The sequence below is a fragment of the Schistocerca nitens genome, chromosome 2 (genome assembly GCF_023898315.1).
Source record: "Schistocerca nitens isolate TAMUIC-IGC-003100 chromosome 2, iqSchNite1.1, whole genome shotgun sequence".
In the NCBI taxonomy this organism is placed as follows: Eukaryota; Metazoa; Arthropoda; class Insecta; order Orthoptera; family Acrididae; genus Schistocerca; species Schistocerca nitens.
The window spans coordinates 153316496-153332223 of NC_064615.1; positions in this window are offsets into that span (position 1 = coordinate 153316496).

The window sequence follows — 15728 nt, forward strand, 5'->3', positions numbered from 1 at the left end:
CAGGCTGTGGCTAAGCCATGTCTCCGCAATATCCTTTCTTTCAGGAGTACTAGTTCTGCAGGTTCGCAGGAGAGCTTCTGCAAAGTTTGGAAGTTAGGAGACGAGATACTGGCAGATGTAAAGCTGTGAGGACGGGGCGTGAGTCGTGCTTGGGTAGCTCAGTTGGTAGCCGGCACGGTAGCTCAGCGTGTTCGGCCAGAGAGCTGGGTGGCCTCTGTAACAAAAAACTGAGTGAAAGGATCAACGACGAACTTGAATGGATGTTATGTGACGTCCGCAACGACCAAACACAACCATCAACCACGAACAAAATGCAAAAAGAAAAAAAAAAGCTGGTAGAGCACTTGCCCGCGAAAGGCAAAGGTTCCTAGTTCGAGTCTGGGTCCGACACACAGTTTTAATCTGCCAGGAAGTTTCAGTACTAATGCTGTATCCGACAATTACAGGTTTGTTCTTCCTACTCTTCGGCATTAACTATCATTTTTTTCTACATTTAAAGCTAGCTACCATTCACTATACCAACTAGAAATTTTGTCTAACTCGTTTTGTACCCTCCTACAGTCACTCAACTTCCAGAACTTCCGGTATACCACAGCATCTTCAAGAAATAGCCGTGTATTGCTGGCCACAATGTCCGCCAAATCATTTTTGTATATAGAAAATAACAGCGTTCCTATCGTTTTTCCCTGGGGCACTCCTGACGATACTCTTTTCTCTAATGAACACTCTGCGTCGAGGACTCCATACTGGGTTCTATTACTTAAGAAGTCTTAAGAAGTTAGCCGGCCGAAGTGGCCGTGCGGTTAAAGGCGCTGCAGTCTGGAACCGCAAGACCGCTACGGTCGCAGGTTCGAATCCTGCCTCGGGCATGGATGTTTGTGATGTCCTTAGGTTAGTTAGGTTTAAGTAGTTCTAAGTTCTAGGGGACTAATGACCTCAGCAGTTGAGTCCCATAGTGCTCAGAGCCATTTTCTTAAGAAGTTACTGACGTATCTGGGAACCTATTCCATATGTTTCGTAACTCCGTTAACAATCTGCTGTGTGGCACCGTGTCAAATACTTTTCGGAAATCTAGAAATGTGAATCTGCCTATTGCACTTCATGCATACTTCGCAGTGTGTCATGTGAGAAAAGGGTAAGCTGAATTTCGCACGAGCGTTACTTTCTAAAACCATACTGATTCGTGTATGTAAGTTTCTCAGTCAGAAGGGAAGGTTTACTATCTTTTGATTCAAAAAATCTATTTTTTAGAAAAATTGCATTTTTGGATCCATAAAAGTCTTTAGAATCCACCCCTGAAACGGTTTTTCCGAATACGGAACGGAAATGTGTGTTATTAGCTGTTGAAGAAAAAAATGACCTGCCTGAAATCGGCCTTTTTCATGCCCCAGTTCTTTTCTTTCGGAGGACGAGTTATTGTACCGGTGCTTGGGAGGAAACACACAAAATTCAAATGAAAGTTTGAACTCGTGTGTTTGGAAGTTAGCTCCCAAGAATTTGCGTTCTGGTGCGAAGACTGAGGAGATTGCGACTTTCCTGGCAGTGAGCAGCTTCAACGAAGGGTATTTAGCAATTCTGAAGACCACGACAACGATGGACGTCACCCTAGCACTCTATTCGACGCAGATCGCCAAGCATTCGGACGACCACCGGATTCAAGCGACCGAAAACCGCTTGTCACCGGCCGTATGAGTGGCTCTGGAGCAGCGCAGGATGGCTCAGATCCGGCAGAACGCCCTGTATGAAGAAGAGGAAGGACTAGTTTATGGACCCGGAACAGCAGATTGAACGTAAGTTATATAATATTGCATTTATATGTATTCAAAACATCAAACGAGTGTTTATCGAAATGACTTTTTTTTTATCGCGCGGTGTGATAATTTGAAATCTACTGAACCGTTTGGCATGATTCTTTGTTTACGACGAAGCTAACTAAATCGACTAGGAGTTGTACCACTTTCATTCCGATCCATCAACTACAAATATTTTTCCTTGGCCGACGAAGTCGAAAAATCGATGAAAAAAAACCTATTGTTTTTCAAATGGCGGCCATTTTGTTTCCTATGGTCCAAATAAATTAACCGAGGTAAACTCCTAAAGAATCTTATATACTTCGCTAACGTCAACTCAATTCTGATTTCAGACGAGCCGGCTGACCTTTGACAAACCACGCGTGGAGGTCTACATCGAAATTTTGTTTCGTTCTGACGGCACTGCCGCCTTTGCTCTTCAACATTTCCGGTCGAGTTTGTGGAGTAAATATCAATAAACATTTTGACCATATTTGACATTGATATCCATAACACATCGCGAGAAAAATATTCTAAAAGAACATGCTTTTTTCGGGCTAAAGATAGTAAACCTCCCCCTTAAGAAAATTTATTACATTCGAACTGATGATACGTTCAAGAATTCCGTACCAAACTAGTTTTAAGGACGTCGGTTGGTAATTTTGCGGATCGTTTGTTTTGCCCTCCTTGTATGCAGGATTCACCTGCGCCTTTTTCCAGTCGCCTGGGACTTTGCGCTGAGCGAGAGATTCACGATAAATGCAAGCTAGGTAAGGGGCCAATGGTGTAGAGTAATCTCTGTAAAAACAAATTAGCATTCCATCCAGAACTGGCACCTTATTTGCTTTTAGCTCATCCAATTGTTTCTTTACGCTGTGGAGGCTTATTATTATATTATATAACAATATGAGATATAGTGAAAGAGGAGACTGGTAGAACCAGAAAGGAACAGGAGCAAATAGCATTAAGGGTAGATGACACATTAGTAACCGATAGGCATAGTGTGGCAAATCTATTTAACAAGTACTTTACATCCGTTACTGATAGAATGGGACTTTCAGGATCAGTAAATAATGCCCTTGAATATCTGAAACTAGCCTTTAAAAATAGCTTCAGGTACATGAATATGTCACTCAATTCACCAAATAAAAAAACTTCCATGATAAAATCTTTAAAAACAAAGGATTCTAGAGGTTACAATGAAATATCAACAAAGTTAATTAAGGCATGTTCTTGTGAGTTTAGTACAATTCTAAGTTACTTGTGTAACCAGTCAATTATAACTGGGACATTTCCTGACTCGCTAAATTATGCAGATGTTAAGCCACTATTCAAGAAAGAGGATCAAGAGATACCATCAAACAACAGACCAATTTCACTTTTGCCAGCATTCTCAAAAATTTTAGAAAAAGTAATGTACAGGCAGATTCTCAACCATCTGACCACAAATAACATATTATCAAGAACACAGTTTGGATTTCTGAAGGGTTCTGATATCGAGAAGGCTATTTACACCTACAGTGAAAGTTTTCTGTGATTTGTCAAAGGCATTTGATAGTGTGAACCACAACATCCTTTTAAATAAATTAGAATTCTATGGTGTCACAGGCAGTGCTGCAAAATGGTTCAAGTCATACCTCAGTAACAGGAAACAAAGGGTGTCAGTGCAAGGGACTAGTGAATTAAGTCATCAGTCATCATCAGAATGGGAAGAAATTACATGAGGTGTCCCACAAGGATCGATCTTAGGGCCATTGCTTTTTCTTGTGTACATTAATGATCTCTCATCAGTTACACTGCCAGAAGGAGAGTTCGTTTTGTTTGCAGATGACACAAGTATTGCAATAAATAGTATGTCGAGTGTTGTTCTAGAAAGATCTGCTAATGATATTTTCATGGATATTAATAAATGGTTTAAGGCCAACTCACTGACATTAGACTTAGAAAAGACTCACTATATGCAATTCAGAACCTGTAAGAGGTTTCCACCCAGCATATGCATAAAGTATGAAGAAGAGCAGATAGAAGAGGTTGAAAGTCTTAAATTCCTAGAATTACAACTTGATAATAAATTCAGTTGGGAGGAGCACACCACAGAACTGCAGAAACGCCTTAACAAATCTGTATGTGCAATTCGAGTGTTAGCTGACATAGGCGACATAAAAATGAAAAAGCCTGCATACGTTGCCTACTTTCATTGCATAATGTCATATGGTATAATATTTTGGGGTAACTCTTCACGTCAAACAAAAGTTTTCAGAGTCCAAAAGCGTGTAATACGTATTATTTGTGGAGTAAATTCACAGACGTCATGTAGAAACCTCTTCAAAGAAATGGGTATACTAACTACTGCCTCTCAGTATATTTACTCATTAATGAAATTTGTCCTAAATAATATATCTCTTTTTCCAAGAAACAGCTCAGTTCATACATACAATTCCAGGAACAAAAATGATCTGCACAAGGACTTCAAAGCACTTACTTTAGTTCAAAAAGGGGTCCACTACTCAGGGACACTCATCTTCAATAATTTGCCAGCAAACATAAAAAATTTAGTTAAAAATAAAGATCAGTTTAAAAGGAGTCTGAAAGACTTACTAGTGGACAACTCCTTCTACTCCAATGACGAATTTTTTAATAGAAACAAATGATGTATTGTATATATTCACACTATTAGTATTGACATGTTCCATATCCACGAGGATCTCCTCAGCACGGATCTATGGAATGAAAAACTAATCTAATCTAATATTGTTCATACGGAACTCTGTTAGACGGTTAAACGACATTTGTACGTCCCCAGAGGGACAAGCTTTCGGCTACAGGAATAGGCTTCAACTCTCTCACTGCTGGACGCAAGGCTAGGGGCAGTACGGAGCGTTCGGCCGGGCCGCCCCCGCCGCCGCTGCCTCCCCTCTGCCCCTGGAAGTCAATTGCAGCGGCGTCGGGGCGGCGGCGCCCTGCGGCGTCGGCTGATGGCGCTGTACGGCGTCGCGTCGCTGAGGCCGCACGGTGTCGTCCGCAGGTGACGCCGCGGCTGGGGGAGGCGTCTCTTAACGAGGCACGGGCACGTAACGAAGGGCGTTTCGATGAAAATAGGTCGCTGCCAACACAGTTGTCAGGTGCCACTATCACGAACACCGGCAGTCTACCGGAAGAAGGAAAATCGACACCTAGGAGAGCAGTCACAGAAGATAGGTCAGCGGTTTCCAACCTTTCTTAGACCATTACCCCTGAGAGCAATCTGACATTACCTACTACCACTCCCTCCCCCTCCCCCCCCCACCCGCTGTCTCTTGCCTCCCCCTCACCATATTGTATCACTAACCTTAGCAACTAAATCAACAGTGGAATGAAGACTTTTCTTGGAACACTTCTATTATTAAAATGATGAATGACGAATGGTACTTAGCTTGTGTGTGTGTGTGTGTGTGTGTGTGTGTGTGTGTGTGTGTGTGCGTGCGTGTGTGTGTGCGTGTGCTTGTGTGTGTGTGTGTTGGAACGAATGACGAAGGAATTCGTGATGCATCGCAGAGGTATCCACAACTCCTTCTCAGAAAAGAAAACTAACTATTCACAGTTAGGGTAAACACTTGTTACAAAACATGCTTCCCCTAAATAACTCCTCTTCAATGCTGCACTTCCTTCACCTGCACACCCCAATCCCATTTAAAATCAGCCAATAAAATTTCGTAAATCACTTCATTGCTGCCCTCCTCACTTCTGAACTGGCAGAAATTGGAGGACTTCAGGCAGTTAATGCTTTGTGTGATTACAGACACTAATAGTAGTAGAAATAGTAATGGTAATAGTAATACTGTAATGTGCGCGTGGGGCACACAATACTCGTTAAAGCCTGTACTATGGTAGGTGAGCGGGGTTCACCTTATGAGAAAGGATTTTCGTATAGATATCGACCGCGTGTACCTGAATGGTGGCAAATCAGACTTACACCCACTCTGTAATAACGATGATCCGTCAAATAAGTTCGAAATGCTATTACACGTCAGGATGGACCAAAAGCAAACCAGAAGATGCTACCAATTTGATAATAATACGGTCGCCAGCCTAATTAGGCATTAACTGAGTTTCTTCCCTGTACAAGTTGGTATATATTCATGCAAAACAACAAGTTGTAACACTGCATAATACAGTACAATTTTAGAGCCAGAAAAACTATTGAACTGATAGTTTCACATTCTGTACTGATATGGAAAACCACGAATACATAACGTACACTATAATGTATACTACAAAACTTTATACTGTCTATTAATCTGATTAAAATCGGGCATAGGTTACCCTAGAAATTGCACTTTCATGCCACACACAAAATGTCAATTTTGATAAAGATAAAACACTGATAAATTTTGACTTTTATATTGACTTTAAGTTTTGCTGGTCAAACCTATTTAGAACACCACAGAAATCAAATGAATGGGGAGGGGGGGGGGGGGGGGGAGGGGACCAAGAATCTGTTATGATCGCTGTATTAAAAAAAATGATTACTGAATTTATTATGCGTTCAAGATTTCCAGTATATAAGTTACTACTCTTTTCAACTAATTTACTGCTCATTTAAATACCTTTATATCTGTCTCGAAATAATAAACTTCATTACTATATTAACAATAAAGTTATTTTCAACTTCGTTAGACCTTCGTTATTCATTTACTGGTTCATTAACAAAACACTTCTTTAAACACCATTCTAACATAGTTAATTCTGCAAATAATTATTATTAACAGAAATTTTAATTTTCATTTTGGGACACTCGAATTGCACAACATTTGGAAAGGACCCTGTCTAGGTTAGTTGTGAGGATAATTAAATGAAGGGATAGTTCTGGTAAAATTTAGGTTATTATTGCACAGTTCACTCTCTGATCCATACGAATACAGTACTAAAAGTTTCAACCTGCTAGTATCGATGCAGCGGTTGGTGGGCGACGAGATGGTGAGGGAGAAAGCACACATACAACCACAGCTATGGCTCTTGACGTATCGGCACTTTAATTCTTCTTAGCATCGCAATACTTTTCCATTTAGTGCCTATGGAATTTTGCCATGCTGTGTGGGCGTTGGAACGGCATACCCGAGGCTGAGTGAAACTACGTCTTCCAGGAGATTCTCCTCGCTCCAGAAGGTGTTGTTCAGACCAATGCCAAACTCCAACTACTACTGAGCCCGTTGTGCCGTGCAGTGCCCGTGCGCATTTTCCCGCGTTCACCTGCCATCCACCTTTTACCGCTCCCTGACAGACCGGGTATTCACCCGAGGTTTTGCATTCTACATATCCTTACACATTGCCTACGTGTGGATCAGACGCACAGTTACAATTTTAAACATCTTACAACAGTTTCAAAATTTGTTACATTTCAATTCTATCACAATATTACTTGACATTTGACATAAACATTAATATTCACATTGAAACTTATTAACAGTTTTCTTAATATAATGACATGAAACAAAAAGAAATGAAATCAGAACATCAATTACACAAGTTTATCGAAAAATCAGAAGAAAAAAATTACTTATATGTACAATAGTACAACGTCGTTGTTGTTACACATGCCCCTGTTTCCAGTAAATTTCACTAAGTGCAAATTTGATGGGAACACTAAACTTTATATTTATGCAGGGGTTCTGAAGCTTTGTGTTAATGTGCCATCATAAAATTTTATATCACAAAACGCCTTTTACTCACTTTATATAGGTCTATACTTTTTAATATATCGAGAAAATTTACCTATCATTTACTTTGGCACAGTTCAACCTCCTATTACAACATGATTTGTGTAGCAAATTACTTATTATTATTAAATTTCTCAGATAAATAAAATCATAATTTGGAACACAAATACTTAACTACAAAGCATATACAAATACCTATATACATTATAAAACAATTTGTTGCTGCTTGCATTGAATGGCAGTCCATTTCCTTATTTACTGACAAACACACAATACAATTTAGAAAAATCACTACACATATTTGCTACCTATTATTCAGATTTGGGCAGTCCATTTCGCATCATTTTATCACATCACCTATAACACTTACAATTCTCCTTGGACTATTTATCTGCCCTCTTTGGTGTTTGGCAGTCTATATCACAACTCACGTACTGCCCACTTTGATTTTTGGCAGTCCCATCTATTATTTGGCTTGTGGCATTTGCTTTTTCTTTTCAGCCTTTTTTTCCATACACCTTTACAATTATAGTACATTTGGTAATCTGAAACTTACAGAAGTACATTAGCACACTGACAATTGTATACATACATTTACAAATACTTGTTACGTTTAGAATAAAATAATTTCATCGTTAGATACAGCACATTTACTGCAGATTGCTTTCTGAATGTACTTAGGTCACTCACTCCTAGGAACATACAGTTTCAGATCCACAACGTTTCTTACACCTAAAGGTCTCTTGGATTTTGGGTAGATGAGGTAGTAAGCATTATCATGTGGAATGTTCTGTATTATATATGGTCCATTATAAGTATATTTAAATTTGGAAATTTCATGGTTCAGTTCACTAGATTTTTCGTGGGTTTTTAAGAGAACATAATCGCCAATTTTATATTTTGAAACTTTCAGGTTTTTATCATGTGTTTTAGATCTAGATTCAGCTTTTTGCTTTGTCCTTTTTCTGACTAATTCTTTCTTTTGACTCAACCCCAAGCTTGTACAAGGTGGAAACTCTAGTTTTTCCTCAATTAAACTTTTACTTCTGCTGCCTAACAAAATTTCTTCCGGTGGGAACCCAGTAGATTCATGATGTAAGGTGTTCATGACATTCTCAAAGCCCGATATAAACCTGCCCCAGGCTCTATGGTTATAACTGCAGTACGTTCTACACAATCTCCCGATTTCTCGCATGTACCTTTCAACCGGGTTGCTAGCTGGGTGGTAGGCTGAGATATATTTAACCTCCTCACCATTTTCTCCCTTCCTTCTTTCCAAATTTTGGATATGAACTGGGGTCCATTGTCAGATAGGATGGCCTTGGGTTTCCCAATGGTTCTGAAGTATTCAACCATCCTATTAAATACAGATTTTGCTATTGCCTTTTTCAAGGGGTATAATTTCACAAACTTTGAGAATACTTCCAAAATTACTAGAATATATGCACAGTTTCCCGAAGTCTTTGGGAGGGGACCATACAAATCTACTGATAATAATTCTAGGGTGTCTTCAGGTAATGTACTTTGCATTGGACCTCGACTAGTTCTGTTAGGTACTTTGGCCCTTTGACAGACATCACACGACTTAATTCGTTCATTTACCTTCTTACTGACACTACCAGCAATCACTATTACATTATTCAGTTTATCCAAACATTTCTTTGGTCCACTATGCCCCAATGCTAAATGGAAGTAGTCTATGACATCAGTATCAAACTGATGTGGCCAACATACTCTCCATTCATCAGTGACTAAATCTTTCCTCCTGTATAAAATGCCTTTAAAGATTTTGTCATATTTCTTAATTCGAGGGTACTGCACACTGTCAAAATTTACCTTCACGGATTTCCATGTCGGATCCTCATTTTGATGGTACCTCATGTTTTTACATATTTGCTCAATTTTCATTTTTCCTGAAACCTCTTTCATATACTTTATCTGGAAAGTACCCTCTTCACCATTTTCATTGGGCACTTCACTCATACCACTAGGCAATCGAGATAAAGCATCTGCCACATAATTCTCAGTACCCTTAACATAGCAAATCTCATAATCAAAATGCTGTAGGTACAAAGCCCAACGAGTTGGCATGCCATTAACCAAACGACAATCTTTAAGAAAAGTTAAAGCTTTGTGTTCAGTATGTATGATGAGCTTATGGCCCCACAGTTAATTTCTGAATTTCTTTAATCCCCATATAATGGCTAAAGCCTCCTTTTCCGATATAGTGTAGTTTCTCTCGTATTTTTTTAGAGTTCTACTTGCAAACGCGATAGTCCTGTGTTCGACTTCTTTGCCATCACAGATTTCTTGAAAAACTTCTATACTAAACCATAAGCACTGCTGTCGGTAGTCGTGTGGAAAGGTTCTGTCAATATGGGATGAGGAAAAATATTGTCATGCAAGAGTTCACTTTTTAATTTTTCAAAATCTCTCATGCACCCTTCAGTGCAAACAAAAGCACTATTTTTCTTAAGGAGATTATTCAAAGAAGGACTATTAAAAGCTTGCCCCTTGACGAATTTTCTATAGAACCCACATAGACCTAAAAAGGCTTTCAACTGTTTTCTATTTCTGGGAGCTGGACACTTTGCTATTGTACTTAACTTTTCCAGGTCCTTGCCAATCCCGGCCGTAGTAATAATATGCCCCAAAAATTTTATTTCCGACTTCACGAATTCACATTTCTTTCACTTTAGTGTCATGCCCCCTGCTTGTAGAGCAACAAAAACATTCTGCAATAATTCACAATGCTCTTGCCATTCCTCAGTAGCAACCAGTAAGTCATCTACATAAATGGTTAGCCGGGAACTCAATTCTCTCCCTAATACAAAGTCCAGTGCCCTAATAAATACCGCCACAGAAGTGCTAGGCCCAAATGGCACTACTTTATACTGATAGCATTTCCCGGTGAATAGAAAAGTGGTATATTTACGGGATTCTTTTCTCAATGGGATTTGCCAGTATCCGGCGGTCATGTCCAGACTGGTTAAATACTTCACATTATAAAACTTTTGGAGCATTTCGTCCAGATTTTCAGGTCTGTCTATTTCCTTCTTTACAATTTTGTTCAAAGTCCTGGCTTCGATGAGTACTCTTACTCCCCCATCCCTTTTATTCACGATGATAAGGGGACTATTATATTCGCTGCTACTCCGTTCGATTACACCCCATTGTATCATTTTTATCTATTTCCACTTGAACTGCCTGCCTCGTTGATATGGGTACCGAAAACTGTCTTACAAAGAAAGGTTTATGCTCTAATGTCTCAATCTGGTATTCAAAGTTCTTAACTAGGCCAGGTTTGTCCGAAAATACGGTGCTGTTACTTTCTAAAAGATCAAGCAATTCTATTTTCTGATCAGGAGATATCTCCTTCAAATTTTCCGCAATTTCTTTAAAATCATTCCCTTGCCTGTCACTCTCATCTATCAACCTCTTGACATGGTACATTTCATACATGTTTGGCAAACCATCATTCACTTGGTCGATCTCCAACAATAAAGAACCAATTTCTGAATCGACCTCCTTCCCATTTTCCTCAAATTTTATTTCCAAATTCGTAGATGCATTATTAATTTGGACCACTTCCTGGCTACAATCAATAATAACTTTTACTTTATCTAGCCAATCTATACCCAAAATCATTTCAGAACTCAAGTCTGGCACAACCAAATAATCGTGTTCAAACTTTTGCCCTTTTATACTAAATTCAACCAATATCTGGTTCTTTATTGGCTTGCTAGTCTTGCCAGTAGCACCAACAATTTTTACACCAGTCACTGACATAATTACTAGTCCAGGCTTATCACAGATGTGTTCAAAGAATGATTGGGAGATGGCACTTATCTGAGATCCCGTATCAAGAAGTCCTTGCAATTTCACATTATAAATTTCAACTGGTATTACAGTTTGTTTAACTGTCAAATGCCTTTCATTGTTGTGTTCTTCCCTAAGCAAATCCGGGTCGACGATAACATCGTCCCAAGATATGCTTTTGACCTGCACATCACCTATATCTGGTGGTTTCTTTGGTTCCCGGCGCTCAAAGTCATTATTTACTTGAACTCTTTGTAACAATAACACTGAGTCGTCCGGTGGCTCCTTTATCCTGTGTTCAGTCTCAAGATCTGAGTTTTGTTTTGAAACTTCGTCATCAGTAGGTACAATATCGCAATTAGCTGTATTCCCATTATTTTCACTAGTACCGAAATACTCGTCATCTGAACTATCGTCAGAATCCGACCATTCTGGATCGCTTTCAGGTACTAACATAAAAGCTTTTCTAAGACAGGCACTAAGCTCTTCCTCTGCATTTTCGTCAGGCTTTGATTTTAACTCAATATCCTCTTTTGGCAAAACGGCCTCATTATCAGCTTTACTCACATCCACTGTTACTTCATATTCAGTGTAATCCTCGTGAACATCAGTTACTCGTAGGTAATTACCTGCCCCTTTCCTACGGTTCCTTTCGGTAACAGCTTGTACTGTTGGCGGATTATTAACAGAAGTTACTTCCTCGTCAATGCTTAGGATTTCATCCTCCAATTCCTTCCTATCTTTAACCATCGTCCTATCAGCAGCACGCGTACTTTGCGCGGCGCTATTTACTCTCTCCTCTTTAAATTCGGGCCACGTCACCTTATCAACGTCCCTACTATTTCCTTTTACACTAATTAACCTCTTTGCCTCATATTCCTTCTTAAAATCCTTCCTCTCACATTGCTTAAGGCCCTTGTACAGATCGTCGATCTGCACACGCCAATCAATTACTTCTGCTAATTCATTCTCGCCATTTACTTCATTGCTAACGCTGCTAACGGCACCTCTCTGTGTGTCCACTGTTACGTCCACTATTTCCTTCGCCACTTTACTACCACTCGTAATGTATTCGCCAGCTCTTACGGCAATGTTCGTACCTAATTCTGCCGCCTTGCTAACGGCTTCTCTCTGAACAGCTGATCTGCTAGGCTGGGCCATTGCACTCTGATGCTCCACTCGCCTGTTAACATGTATCACACTGCGTGGCGAAGATGAGTCATCTGCGCATGCACCTGACGCTTGTTTCGCAACAACACGCTGCGTCGTTCCACGCCTGTCTCTATGCTGTCTCATAACTTCACTGTCAGTCGGGTAATGTTTCATAAATCGGGGCCGGTATGTTCTGTCCGCTTCCGTTTGGACCGCAACGTTCGCGGAAATCAGTTTCCCGCGTCGTTATTATTTTGCGCGGTGTACCCTCTACCGCAACATGGATAACTCCCTCTTCCTCTTCCTCTGCCTCTACCTCTCTGTATCATATTGACGCGAAACCCATCGCCACCATTCCTCTCGTCATTATTGCGGTTATTCCTGTTACTAAAATTCTGATAATTGGCACGACTTTCGCGCCAGTGGTCTTCGTCTTCGACCCTTTCGAGAAACGCATGGAAGCTGCGATGATTGCTTCCCATATATCTCTTCGAATCTTCAGGAATCTTTTTATACAGCTCCCATACGATTTCAGAATCGGATCTTCTCCCTCTTAAGTGTGTCAACTTTCGGTACCAATATTCGCAGAAATCTTTCAAAGAATTCCTGCCCCAGTTATCATGAAGTTTGGCCATGATAAACTCGCGCCACAAATGATCCTGTTTTTGTTCGGACCAGTATTCTTCTGTAAACTTTTGTTTAAACTCTTCGAACGTCATTAGTTCGGTATTCAAGTTAATTCCCCAGCGCTTAGCGTCACCTGCTAAGGCGCTAATTACGACGTTTATCTTTTCCTAACCAGACAAGTGTTTAGGAAACATCCTCTCGCAATTTTTGATGAAATCTAACGGATGCCATCCGTTATGTTTTTTGGCGAGATCGAAGCGTTCTTCATCTTCCAACAGTTTCGTAAGTAGCGTGCCATTACAGACAACACCAGGCCTATCTTTGATTTTACTCTCGAGATCGAAAATTTTGCCTTGAATTTTCGATGTATTTTGTTAACACTTTTGTACACATCCGGTTACTTTTTCGCCTAAATCTCTTTCAGTATCTGAAACTGCCTTTTTCAACTGTTATATTCCATGTTGGCATTCGTTTACCATCTCAGTTTTAAGACCGAAAACTTTTTCGTCTACTTTTGTTTCAACTAGAGGCTCTACTTTCTCTTGTATGTTGAGAATTTCAACATCAAACCTACTGTTAATGCCGTCAATTTCCCCCTGCATAGTATTCATATTTTATTAAGTATTTCAATTTCAGATTTCATAGTATTTACCGCAGAACTTAAATTACCCACTTTTTGTTCTACCTGTTCTACTTGTTTACTACTTTTAATTCCTTGTTCTTCGACCTATGCTTTAAGCTGACCAACTTGTGTTTTAAGCTGCTCGTCAATGTGTGTTTTAAGCTGACTAACCTGATTACTAACTTGTTTTTGAAGGTGATCATTCTGTCCTGCAATTTGTTTGGTTAATCGTTCAAATAAGTCGTTCATGCTTAAAATTTTCACACTGTCTTGTTCTACGGAATCGGTGCGTTTCGATCCTACTTCAAAAATTTCTTTCGGTTCTTTCTTTATCTGTGGTGAATCAAACATGTCAGTGGATTCCTTCACATACCCACTATCATCTACAAAGTCATCCTCTACTTCCTGTTTTATTCCTTGATGTGATCGAGGCGATCTCGACATTTCAATCTGTTCGTTAACATGTCCGTGGTATTGTGTGCAAGCCAATTGTCTTCCGCTCACGCCATCTGCTATCTTGCCGCGTAAACTCCTGTCATTGCCAGCCGCATCTTCCATTACGCTCGGCACATTTACTGTCCATACTGAACGCAAACTACACCTTACTACCGTACTTGACGTTCACTCCTATTTACTTCACTGAATATTATTGCATTTCGTGCCACTGAACATTCACTGTTCGGTATTAACTTTAATTTGTGACCGACAACAACTGGATGTCCTGTCACCGGGAAGCCACTTTATGCGCGTGGGGCACACAATACTCGTTAAGAGCAGCGCAGTAAGCTGCTGCCAGCCCGCCCCCTTCGGGGGGAATTGAAAATCAATAAAGAAAAAAAAGAAAAAAAAGACTCGTTAAAGCCTGTACTATGGTAAGAGAGCGGGGTTCACCTTATGAGAAAGGATTTTCGTATAGATATCGACCGCGTGTACCTGAATGGTGGCAAATCAGACTTACACCCACTCTGTAATGACGATGATCCGTCAAGTAAGTTCGAAATGCTGTTACACGTCAGGATGGACCAAAAGCAAACCAGAAGATGCTACCAATTTGATAATAATACGGTCGCCAGCCTAATTAGGCATTAACTGAGTTTCTTCCCTGTACAAGTTGGTATATATTCATGCAAAACAACAAGTTGTAACACTGCATAATACAGTAGAATTTTAGAACCAGAAAAACTATTGAACTGATAGTTTCACATTCTGTACTGATATGGAAAACCACGAATACATAACGTACACTATAATGTATACTACAAAACTTTATACTGTCTATTAATCTGATTAAAATCGGGCATAGGTTACCCTAGAAATTGCACTTTCATGCCACACACAAAATGTCAATTTTGATAAAGATAAAACACTGATAAATTTTGACTTTTTTATTGACCAATTTAGAACACTACAGAAATCAAATGAATGGGGAGGGGGGGGGGGGAGGGGACCAAGTATCTGTTATGATCGCTGTGTTAAAAAAAATGATTACTGAATTTATTATGCGTTCAAGATTTCCAGTATATAAGTTACTACTCTTTTCATCTAATTTACTGCTCATTTAAATACCTTTATATCTGTCTCGAAATAATAAACTTCATTACTATATTAACAATAAAGTTATTTTCAACTTCGTTAGACCCTCGTTATTCATTTACTGGTTCATTAACAAAACACTTCTTTAAACACCATTCTAACATAGTTAATTCTGCAAATAATTATTATTAACAGAAATTTTAATTTTCATTTTGGGACACTCGGATTGCACAACATTTGGAAAGGACCCTGTCTAGGTTAGTTGTGAGGATAATTAAATGAAGGGATAGTTCTGGTAAAATTTAGGTTATTATTGCACAGTTCACTCTCTGATCCATACGAATACAGTACTAAAAGTTTCAACCTGCTAGTATCGATGCGGCGATTGGTGGGCGACGAGATGGTGAGGGAGAAAGCACACATACAACCACAGCTATGGCTCTTGACGTATCGGCACTTTAATTCTTCTTAGCATCGCAATACTTTTCC